This window comes from Bombus pyrosoma, linkage group LG9 (assembly GCF_014825855.1).
Source record: "Bombus pyrosoma isolate SC7728 linkage group LG9, ASM1482585v1, whole genome shotgun sequence".
Lineage (NCBI taxonomy): Eukaryota > Metazoa > Arthropoda > Insecta > Hymenoptera > Apidae > Bombus > Bombus pyrosoma.
The window spans coordinates 5053981-5067057 of NC_057778.1; the positions used below are offsets into that span (position 1 = coordinate 5053981).

General features: G+C 34.1%; 1 protein-coding gene and 1 long non-coding RNA gene across 11 annotated transcripts in view; one reads left to right on the plus strand and one right to left on the minus strand.

The window, feature by feature from the left end:
• LOC122571242 overlaps positions 1-1063 on the plus strand; it is an 81139-nt gene extending 80076 nt beyond the window's left edge. Inside the window, exon 3 of the long non-coding RNA XR_006317999.1 lies at positions 337-1063. This is a non-coding gene — a long non-coding RNA (uncharacterized LOC122571242). The remainder of the gene's footprint in view (positions 1-336) is intronic.
• Positions 1-13077, minus strand: part of LOC122571239 (tropomodulin) — a 140255-nt gene that overhangs the window by 28284 nt on the left and 98894 nt on the right. Inside the window, exon 10 of one of the 10 annotated variants that reach the window (XM_043734780.1) lies at positions 11334-11465. The exons of 8 other annotated variants lie outside the window; for them this stretch is intronic. The gene's annotated coding sequence lies outside the window, so the exon portion shown is untranslated. Of the gene's footprint in view, positions 1-11333; positions 11466-13077 lie in introns of those variants that run through there. One more of the 10 variants, XR_006317997.1, reaches the window with a different exon arrangement.

Genomic DNA, 13077 nt, shown 5'->3' on the forward strand with positions numbered 1-13077 from the left:
AATATAAGGCAGAATTTGTTTCAAAGATCTCAACGTGGAGAAAACGGAATTTGACAATTCATTGGATATTCTTGATTAACCTTGATTAACTAAAATTAGAAATCAAGTATTTATTAATTGTTTTTAAGAGTGAACGAAGATAATGGATATTATAGAAAATAACGATTTTCTTTTTTAACAAGTAAACATATTGGAAAAAGTCTTCCTTCTTCTAAAAATCCAACAAGTTAAGATCTTTAAACTTGATTTTCCAAAGAATAAAAGTCATATTATGTCGTATCGAACGATTCTTGTCCGGTATGAAATCACTATTTTCATTTATATCGCTTGTTGCAGGAAACCACTTCGTATCACGAAGTTACCTTTCAAATAGTTGGAAGAAATTACAGGAGGATATTTTTGAACGTAGGGAAACGTTGAGTATTTTAAACAGTTGTTGAAGTGGAGGATAATGCATCGAGGATTCCGAACGAGGCTGAACGACTTTACGGAGCAGATAATATTGAACTAAATGGGAAAAGAGGTTTTTAGAAAGGTAAGTTCTAAAAATAATTTTTACCGAGCAAATAGCTTTTTTACGTTCGGTCTCTTTAAATGAATAATCGAACGATAATTTCAAAGTAGAGCAGCATATGGTCCCAATTGAAGAAAGTAACAATTATTTTAAGTTTTCTTCGAGGAGCTTGAAGCTTCTTTAAAAATAACCTCTTCTCATTTATTTATTTGGTTCACGTCATATGAAACTCGCATATTTTAAGCGATAATGAGGTCAGAATGCACATGTAGATCGAAGTAACATTCTTAAATAATTTAAAACTTCTCAAACTGCGAGATTAAAGGCACGAGCAATAAAGAAAAATTTGTTCTAAGGCAGAAAGGATTAGAGTTAAAATATAAAGCAATTTAGCCTCAGTATTCTTTTGAATATAACATCGCTTGGCTGCAACAATTCTCCAGATAGAACTGTCTTGAATTATTTCGATTGGAGTCGTTCTCTGGACGCGAATTTCACTGGAGACGTTGTCGTGGAAATATCCTGCTTCTGCATTCAATTGCATGTGATCTAAGTAATGATAAACACGGATAATGGAAAATTCACAGCGAATAATTTACTTAGTGTATCTAACCGGATTCCTAGCTGGATTCGTTTCTCGATTAGTGAACCATCTTATAGCAAATTATAGAAAAGATGTAAATTAATTCGAGTTTTAAGAAATGCGAGTAGCAGCTACTTTTAACGCAAACACGACGATTAAGGATTAAAAATTACTTGTAAAAAAGAGCTTCAAAAAAATTAATTTTTTAAAAATAAATTAAACTTTGAGAATTTCATTGAAATATACCGTGTAATTGTATACTAATATTACGCGTATAATATTGAAAACAAATTATTTCCACCTTTAATTTACGTTCAAAAAATTTCTTTTCGCTAAATAATGTAACTTTCAGATATGGAAAATCTTGCTAGCTCGGAATAACTCGAGGCAAGCTCCTTTTTCCACTTTCAGGAAATGTTTCCCTCTTAGGAAACAGGGATGTTCTACATGTGTATTGAATCTTAACATCTAATGAACACGTGTTTGCTTGAAAGCACTTCCTGAGTTTTAAAATGTGCACTTAAGAACATATAAATAGGAACGGTCTATATTTCAATCAGCTAGTTCCTGAAAAAGAATCGCCTTTCTTGAAATCGGAAGCTTAAAGTTTACATTCACAGTAAAATCCATAAACCAGCTACCCTCCGTTGCTTGTTATATAAATTAACGTAAAACTAACGCTCGATAGGAGACAATTTCTACAACGTTTCTTTACTATTTCCGAAGTTTAAACTATTTATTGTTGTTTTTAAATATTCCAAGTATTCCCAGACAAATATAAATCAAGTTAAAGATAAATACTCCACCGAGTACAAACTATAAAAACCTTCTTCTTATTTGGGTTTCTTTCCTTAATCTTTTGTCAATTTATTTCCAATAAATCTCATCGAAGATTATCCCAAGATCGTTAACTTTTTCTCAGATGTAGCGAACATCTTCAGACGAGCACAGATTAGATAGCAAACATATTATAGATTATTATAGGATTACAATTACATGATAACAAACATTAGATAGCAAGCAGATAGATAAAAAATATTCCCAAATATTTCTAAATATACCTAAATAGTATTTTCAAATATCCAACACATTTTTAGACAGACGCAAACCAATTTAAATACCCTATACTTCCCATATTCTCCAAATATAATTCAAGTGCAACGGAAAGATCCATCAACTCCCCGAATATTCCTAAATACATTCTTGAACGCGAATAACAGTTTTCACGTTCTCTGTCGCTTAATGTCAACGACATCGAAATTTCAAAGGTTCATCGAAACGATAATTGCGCACGAGATCCACGAGTTACAAACAACGACGAGAGCGTAATGAATGATTTAAATTCCAGCGAGCTATGCTCGTGTTCAACCTCGATTCGTAGCTCGCGGAGATATAAATGGACGCGGAGGATTCTGAGGCCGAGGAAGATCAAAGCGACGCGACGCGACAGGGGCAAAGCATGAAACGTGAAAAAACCGTGGCCACAGAAAAATGTCGGCCGACAGTTTGCAGTGACAGCATCTTTCGGAGGGATAATCCCAGCGGATACAGTATTCTCTTTTATTCCGTGACGCACGCGATTCCTAAAGTTTCAGTAATTAACGCGAACGGTTGTACGCCAGCCAACGTTTGTTTCACCGTGAAAATCTTCGGTTTTGACGTCTTAGGCTGTCCCTGCTGTTGTGCGGGTAAATTTCGTCGAAAAAGTTGAAACGATGGCGAAAGTCGACGATTGAAATATATAATTCTAAAGGATAGTTTATTGAAGAATGTGAATGTGAAAAGTGTGTGGCGTTTCTTGTGTTGGAAAATAGAAATATTAAAACATTCTTTTTGTTTTGTTTTTTTTTTTTTTTTGCCAATTGAGATTTTGTGAAAATAATAGAAACAGAAATTTTGTTAATAAAGATATTACATATAATTTTCATATATTGTATATTACATATTATTATAAAGATAGTTAGTATCGAAATATTAGTACAAGAAGCCTTTGATTTTCTTTCAATAGATTACAGAATAAATTACAATTTTAAAGTGTCTTTTTCATTTTCTGATATATATAATTCGTTTATAAAAAGAAGATAATGATAAGTAATGGAGATTAAAGTTACCTTTTAAGAATGTAAAGCATATAAAGAGATTACAGCTAGATTACAAAATCATGTAACGTATCTGTGTGATAAATACAGATAGATAGGAAGAGATTATACAATAAAAATATATAGATTATATAAAAAAAGGGTTGATTAAAAGATTATACAATCTATGTGCATTTATCTCGCTGTCCATTATCTTATTACGTAAAATGTTTGTATAACTACGCATTTTATACACACAGATTGTAGAAAGGTTCATTCAAATTTAAGTCGTCGAATATAATTTAGAAAATGAAAATAATTATATTTGCTAATTTTTCAGTTCCTTATCGAAACGTATGTACCTGCTTTGAAAAAGAGGAAATCAACATGTATTTAAACCTAAACAATAAGTGCTTAAGTGTTTCATTTTATAAAAAGAAATGTGATGATAATATCTGTATTTTCAATAACAATATTGCGGACAATGTAGAAGATTTCGAGATCGACGATTATCTTTGATAATTCACGCACGTTTTATCGTATTTAAATAAATACGATTTCTGCCTATAAAAATAAATACTTTTTCTTAAAAGGAAATTTATATCGAATATTTGTATCATAATTGTATTTATGTATATATATTTTCCAAATGTAACGAATCATTCTAAAATTTATTTGCGCGAAAATTAAAATTGAGGAAAAAGGACATCGGGTATCGAAGATTAATTATACGAAATATATTGCTGGAACTAGAAAATAATTTATCAAGGCTTTATCTTCGCGACACGCTTCGAAATTCCAGCACGGACGCATAAAAATTTCAAATTTTTCTTATACTTGGAAAACGGCTCTCCGATCGTGTAAACCAGCAAACAAATTACAACTTCGACGGAAATTACTATCTGGGATGTGCAAGCGTGGTACGCGCATTTTTAACGTGTCACCAACGTTTTCAACGATCTCGATAAGCAAAAAAGGTCTCCGTGCCGTTGGCAAATCGATTCTATCGGCGAGCGACGCGTTATTATGCAGAATATTGTTTAAAGTGCAAACACTGGCTCGGCCTGTATGCATTGGATGCAACATGTATTAATTAAAATCAGCCAGTCGTGACAATTTTAGGGAGAATCGATGAAACATTATGAACATTTGTTCCATCTGAATTACTATTTTCGAGAATATATTCAAGGCAGAATTATACTGATTGAACAACATAACGTTGATTTTTATCAAATATTTTACCATCTTTCTGTCTATCTAAGGGAAGCTGAAATAATTTATGTATTCGTATAATGTAACGAAAAAATTGTCACACTGTTAAACATCCATCTATAACATATTCGGTACGTTATGTATAATTTTTTATTTTTTCTTTGTCTTTCAAAAAGTACAATACTTATTTATCTTTTATCTATGCACAGCGACTATAAAAAGTATTTACGTGCTATCGTATTTAGTGTAGCATTTACGTGCTAATTAACACCAAATTTATTATATTTCGTACCGGATAGTAGTATTTTCAGGATTACAAAAATTTTATGTTATGAACGTAACGAGTAAAGTTGATATTATGAAGTAAAACCTGATTTAAAAAATGCCTCATTGGAGAATAAAGCTATATGCAAATACTATTTTTACTCTTACGCCTGAAGTAGTGTATTTTTATATGCATAATTCTTAATTATTATTTTTAAATAATTATTAATTATTATTATATAAGTAATTCTTAATTTCACGATCCCTAAAAAAAAAAAACGAATTTTTAGTTTGACGATTCTTGAAAAGCGTACTTCTAGTTTGAAGTAGCAGTTTCCTCTTCCGATCTGGTCATAAATCAAAATTTGCGTTTCAAAACAGGGAATAATATGAAAAATGTTCAAACGAAATTTACCAGTTACTGAAACATTTTAGTATTTGCAGTTAACAAAATATTTTGCTTCAAAATTATACAAACCTCTATACATAAATACAAGAATCTTATTTTTTTATTTTAATTAAATTGAAGCTGTGAGAGCTACAAATATAATGCGATATATCAAACTTTTAATTCAATTTCATTAATAAAATTTTTCTTTGGAAAAAGCAATTACATTATATCGAGCGCGAATCACGCGAAAAAATCTATCATATTACGAAAGGATTTCAGCTCGAAACCACAACAGTGACAGCGTCAATATGCGAACAACATTGATATTTGATATTTAAACAGCAAACTGTGGTTCCGCGTATTGCTTTTACAAACACAGTCTTGATTTTAGTCCGGTGTAAACGAAACTGACAGATTTCATGAATAAACTGTTTGTTATTCGACGACGATAAATGCATCAATTTTCAGCATTTCACCTCGAATCACATACCCTCCGACATTCTGTCTCGTCATCTTCCTCCTTCAACATTTTTGACGTTTGCTTCCGAGAAAATAGTTTAGCCAATATTTCACCATATTAACTTTAAACAACGTACGGATCGCTATGTTAGAGGAAATATAAATAAAAAAAAAAACTACAATTACGATTTTATTTTATTTATACAGGAAATATCGCCGTTTATAAAATGAAAAAGTGTTGAAAAGTAATTAAAACGAAGAAGAAAAGTGTTATTACGTATTTCTAGGTAAATGCAATATATTAAATTTAAAAGTCTAATTAACACGTTCGAAATTATACAATGCAGCAATTGCAATATCTTTTTTTGCAAAAATTCGACTGCAATAAATTCCCAATAATACGTATCATCAAAAAACAGAGTCGAAAGTCGTTGGAAATGGAAAAAAACAAATTCAGGTTGACGCGAATGGTAAAATTTGTCCGTCGATATCCGAAACATTTCCGTTGATTTCTCATCAGAATACCACCGTTGAAAGGGAGGGCCATTTTTTCTCCACAAATCATGAGGAATCGCGAACGACTATCGTATGGAAAACTTTCGGTAGAAATCAGATTTATCGGTGTGCCGTAATTTTTTTACAGAATAGGAGCGGCTGTGTCTGCCAGCGGGAGATAAATGAAACGCAGCCACGAAAAGTTTCGCGATCGGAATGGCGCATCCCGAATGTAGTCAAAAAGTATTTCGAATATCGATCCACCGTTAGAACAGCAGTAGAATCGATGCGTGATTACCTTTCTTCTGAAATTACGCAATTTAAACCTCCATAGGGGAATTAAACTAAACATTGACTTCTCCAATTTCATTCCACCGAATCATAATTTTTATCGGGAAGCATATAAAACATTTGACTTAACAGAATTTGCACAATGTAACGGAGACATGAACGATCATTTACGAATTGAAAATATCATATCATAGAATTGTCATCATAGAAGCAGAATATTAATAACTAATTCATCAGTGATGAAAATCGTGAAAGTTCGTGATGATTTGTCAAGCTTGTCTCTTCTTTTCTAAGTGTCCTAATTCTTACGAACGAAGGTATGTCTGATCTATAATAAAAATGTTTAAATAACCATTGAAAATATTACCAAACTAATATATCGAAAAATTGCATATAAAACCAATGTATCTACCTAAAGGCCATAACACCAATCGATAAAATCTTCTTAAAAACAGAAACCCAACGAAACATCTTACGTGTCCTTTATAAAATCATCGTTTACGCAACCGACTAACCAGATTCTCCGGCGGAAAAGCCACAATTTTCAAGAGGATATTCTATTAGCGAGTGTTTGTCAGCGAAGCCCGTGATGTCGTTTTATGCGGTTGCAACTGTACGCGTAATGATAAAGGGGGTGAGAGGTGGCGAATTCGGAAGCAAGCCGGACGAGAGGAAAGGCTCGTTTCACGGGACATTAAATTCCGACGTGGCACGTCCACTCGCGGATATATTCCTAAAAGGTTGTTGCGTCTAGGAAAACGCGAACACGAAGGAAAAATGGATGAAGAGAAAATAGCTGGGTGAAATTGGTGGAAGTTTCTCCCTGGCTGAGCGAGAGGATGAAACCCAGTGACGTGTCAATCGAGTGTGAAACGTTCGACTTCGTGATTCGAAGAAGTTTTCTTCTCTTCTCGTTTGCATTACGTCACCGGGCGAATCCGGTTGCCTGGAATCGTGAAACGCTTCCGTCGACGATCAACGTCGTTCGTGCGCATCGCTGCTTCAGTTTCGATGGCTGTTTGCAACCGATTTCCCACGCGAAAATAGTTCCTTCATTGGTCATCGTTTGAATTTCCAGGGCAGGGAAATCTTCGCTTGCACGGGACGAGTTCGATTGGTTCGCTTGGAAAGGACTTACGATGGGATTGCCGACGCCAGGATCGTTTACTTTTCGGGCTGTCTTTGGAGCTTGTAATAAACGTGAGTGGAATTGTAGAATTTGATGAGAGTTTGGGTAGAATTGTATTATTGTTCGAAAATTGTTCACCCGCATTGATTGGTGCTTGATTGACTAAGTTTCTTCGGCACAACGAAACTAATACCATTAGAGAAATATCACAAGCTGTGATCGGTTCTCTTGCGTAAGAGGAACGAGAAAGTTTGATAAATAATTCGTTTAAAAATTCATTACCGTTCAGAAATTGTTCGTGTTCGTTAACTGGTGCAATAAATTGGTAAATTTCGGAATAGAAGTTCTACTGGTGTGACGATTGGGAACAATCGAGCTTGTAAAGTTCTCCATAGAATAACTATACTAGCATACGAGAAAACATGACAAGTCGTGCGTAAGAAACCAAAAAGAAAAATAGAAAAAAGAAAAAATGATGCATTATATACTTTTAAAGTGAAAGATAAAACAAACGGTATATTATCGAGCGTGTGTTAATATTTTAATAATAAATTACGAACAATATCGAGTGGAGTTTAACAAATTTTTGATACACCTTAATTACAATTGAAACTGATTTAATCTGACTGAATAAAGTCTGCGTTCAAACGAATAAGTGTATGAAATCGAATAAATTGCACTTTATTTTCCTAACGATATTGAAATCATCGTTCAGCTTGATTTTGATTCAGCGAAACTTTTTTTCCTTAAGGGAAAATAGATCGTGTAACCATTAAGACGCCTTTAAGGTGGAATCGCTAATCTGGGTGGTCCATCACTTTTCTTCGCCCAGCTCGAGCAGAAAGCTTTCCGATTGACGTGCAACTTGCTGAGCAAAGTAATTAAGGCTAGTGTGTCGATGATCGGACTTAACCCAGCTCGGAACCAGAAAGAGCGCATCGATCGATCTTGACGCCACACTAGATTAATCGTAAGGGAAGGAAGCATCGTCTGGATTTGAATGGTACAAATTGAAACCCTTGTAACTTCCTACTACTCGGGGGCCAAGGATTTCCCAACTTTGGAACATAGAAATTCGCAATTTCGCAAATTCAATGAACCGCGTGCGAGACGGAATGGCTCCTTGTTCGAACGAATGATGTATATTAATTGGAATATTTTTGAGCAGGGATTCATAGTACCAAAGTTTGAACCTTTACGATCTAAATCGTCCTTCTTAAACGAAAAAAATATTAGTTTCGCGTAGCTATCTCTCGGGCCTCAGCAAATGAGAAAATTTGAAAATTGAAGACGTTGCTGCGATAAGTAGGAAGCTTTATTTTCCATAATAATTTGAGTTACGCAACACAAACCAGCTAAAATTGACGGTCAAACTAATAATCGTACTAATAAATTTTTGTAGCTTTCGATACGAAACCTACGTCTTTCTCCCCCTTCTAAAAACTATTAATAACTATAAATATTATTTCAATATTGTAGCTGCCTTCTTATTACTGAAAATGAATCTGAAACGATTCTAATTGCAGCTAAATATGTGGAGTCTTGAGGCTTTTCATATGAATTATAAATTATGAGCTAATTGTTCCAAATAAAAGTCTACGATTGAAGAGAGGGAGAGAGTTAAAAAGGAGGTCACTGTCCAATTAAGAAAGAAATTTTTGACATTAATTTAGGATAATCAGACAGCTATTCTATAATGGAATGTAGCTATTATCTAAAGCACGATAATCAAATTTTCTATGTTGTAAAAATAGCGTAAAGAAGTATCATAAAGTAATTAAAATTCTTATGCTGAAAAAGGTTTAACTAATGTCTTAAAAAAAAATAGCTGTTAGAACCTAGAAAGTCTGTATTTCTGTGCGACAATATAAACAGATGTGTCGAAGGATAGGCAGACGTATTGTAAACCCATGGCGTACAAGCAATTTATGGACACGGGGTCTGTTGTCCCTTGGGCCTGGTCCTTACATTGACCTACTATCATCACCTAATCTCCCAATGATCAAGGTGGATTACATACTCGAGATCCTACGAGAATTACCTAATAATTACCTAAGGTCAAAGATGTCCACTGATTCGTGAGAGATTTCGAACAATTTTGCAATTCACATCTACGGTAAATCCCTTGATAATTCTATTAAATTAATGCAACAAATATCCAATCACAACTTCTTTTATTTCAATGGATTCATAACTAAAAAGTATCCCAAAGTGGAAGAATTCCAAGTTGATATCCCTTCCGATTGACTTAATTTAATTTCCCTATACAAAGAACAAATTTATTTCTAATCCTAATATTCAACATACGAGTAACTTGATGACATTTTAATTTTGCTCAATTGAAAAATCAAATTCATAATATAAAATCTTAGTAACTTATATATATATTTTTATACAATTTAATACGATTAAAGATCTGAAACCCAAGCATTTGTTTTACCCACTTGATATTGCAACGATTATTCTACTCGTCTACTATTACGTATCATATTCATCGCGTACATTTTACCTTTAAATTCCCCGTAGATGCATTAAAATCCATAATCCGCTAATGACATTCCCAATTTCTTCGTAAACGTTATCGTTGTAACGATCATAAACGAGGGTGTGTCCCTTTCAGAGTTCGCTTAAAAATAATAAAAGCGAAAGAGCAGAAAAATTACACGCACAATCGCGTCGCAAGATACTCGAACAGAAAGGGTAGAGGGGTTGTAATGTGTGCCAAAAAACGCGGCCGATAAAACGAGGAGGGAGATCGATCGTCTGGTTTACGCAAACGTATTGACGTCACGTGAATGCGGCCGTGTTATCGGATTGAGGCATTGCCGCGTTGTTACGTAACGCGTGAGCAAAAGGCGAGTTCCACGACGACAGGATCGTTAATAACCTCGCATTACAGCTTTCGCCGCGATATACGACCGCTGCGGCGCCCTCAGCCCGCGGGGAGACCCTCTGCGATCCCTATTTCACGGCGAATTAATTATCAACGTGGCCGTGTAGACTGTGAAACAGAGACGACGCCAGTTTCACCGCTTCCACCGATGACAGTGCATCGGAAGCGCAATAGAATTACGGACCTCAATGATCATCCTGATAAATAATTCTAAGCCTTGTTGTCTACGTTTCGTGCACCTGTTTCGAGACGCGTTCAACCTAACAGTAGCTCACGCTAGTAGTCGAAACTAGTAGTGGAAACGTTTCACGAATATGTCATGCGTGTTGTATGAAACATTTTTTCATTGGCGCTGTTGCGAGTAGATGGCAGATTTTTATGCAAATTCATATTTTCATAAATACAAGCGAAAAACAAAGCAAACGCTTGTTTCATCCGTCGAATGTTCCAACGAGTATTATATTTTAAATTCTTATGTATTTTTACGTCTTAGGTATGTGAATTCGACGTTCGTGTTTTTATATGTTTCAATTTTTTTTAATGCGTATTAAAAGTCCAGTTATGGCACTCTACCACGATGATTATATTGGCAGAGGTTGGAAGAAATTTGAAGATACGTATGGAAATTATATTTACGATCATTAAGGCAAGTGTACATTAGACAGGGATCACAAAATTGTGTAATAAGATAACTGTCATGCGACTTTTATATATTTCTCTCTGAGAGCAAATACATTGAAATATACACTGTAACATTTAATATTTGCAAAATATTATATTGTAGTTGCGTCAATATTTTTTTTTCTTTTTTTTTGGCAGTGTTATCTATATCATTCACGTTGTTGAAAATTTGTTGTTCCATAAAATTTATCTTATCTTAAACATTGTACAAAATTCACTAACCATCGATGAGCATCGTGGCAGTCAACGTGTTAAACAGTCAACTATTAATAAAGCACGACATTCAACCTTTAACATTTATTATAAAATATTATTTTAAAAGATTTAATCCTATGTACCGAAGTAACGGTGGACTTTTTATCCTTTTGGCTACTACGAGGACAAAATCTTGCTTGAATGGCTTGAATATCTTGGCTCGGCTAATGATAAGTTATCGTGAACCATCCATTAACCGTGGTTTCATTACAGGATAATCCTAAAGAACAGGAATTTAATATGACGACATGATACAAAAAATATTGGACGATAAAAATAATAAAACGTACCGTAACGGTACCCACTGATATGATTTAAACTTTTTATTATCAATTCAATTTTTCTCTCGCTCATATCTTTATGAATATATTTACTGATGATATCAACATACACAAGTACGTACATATGTACATATTTCATCACACATCACGAAGTAATCGCTGAATTCGAGAATATCATTTTGAATTTCAATTTCATTATCCTGTTGTAGAGAAAACCCTCTTTTCTTTTTGCAATGATTTTCATTACTTGTTATTTCATTTATTCGTTGTTTCACGATGTTTCGATTAATTTCTACCTCTTTAGTCGTAATATTCACTTCATCGCAATTTCATTCGTCCTTTTACCGACATTGTGACGGAGAAAAGAAAAAAACAGGTCACGAGGAACTATTATAGCTATAACTATGCCATTATGGAAAACGTATAGCTAAAATCCTTGGCTTCGACTGCAGGATTTCCTTGCGACGAAGACTTGGCTTATTCTGGATCAATTTCGCAAACTGAATCGCTTACCCCACTACTCTATGATCATAAGTATACTTTGTAATCATAAGTCGCGTAAAGACTGTTACGTAACCACATTCGCCGATCCTGTCTTCCTATTTCATATAGATAAATAGATTTATATTCCACATATAAAACTCGTAAATGTGTAAAATATTATGCGATCAACCTATTAACCGGAGAAGACGAGTTAACCCATTGGGAATCTTTATATTATTATTATTTCTTTTTTAAGTTTCTTTAACATTCGTTTCGCAGCTGTCTCAGTTATCGGATGTGTCGCTAAACTTACTTTTATGAATGTGAATTCAATATACGTATAGTTTCTACGAAACAAGAACTATACATATTATTCTACTATTGAAATATATCTAATTCCATGCGACTTCTACGTGTTCCTGACACTGAACATGAAGCTGAAAGATAACGTTCCGCCTCGGTATAGGAAGTTTCAACAAGCCAGGCAGGTTCCCAAGTCGAGCAAAGAATACACCGGCAGTTATGTCTAACAATGGCAACGTGATAAGTGCGTCTATATCGTCTTTCTTCGTGAGTCCAGTTTTCTTTGATTTACCGTTTCAATCTTAGAAAGAACGTTCACCTTACGCTCAGTATCTCTAAAGTTAAGAGAGACATATATTTTTCGCTACTAACCGTATGTAGGAATAATTAATTCGCGGAATTATTTGAGCCTCTAAGAAGTCAAACTGATCAATTTCATTTTTTTTTTTTTTTTTTTGGTTCACTTTTATTAACTTTTAATTTAACACCATTAATATTCAACGCCAATTACACAAATGACTTGTCTCCGTAAGTTTATTCAGAAAATGGCACAAATAATATGGCGAACTCGAAGGTTTTTGAAAAACAGAGTTCGTAGCATCATCACTTGCCTGTACTTTCCAATTCATGGGCTTGATCAACGTGGTTCATTCATCAGCGTTTATAAAAGCGAAAGAAAATCAATTTTTATTATTAAACCTATGGAAGGACGGGGCACAATCAGCCCTGAGAATTGTTTCTCAAATGTTGGCGCAAGTTAAAAGA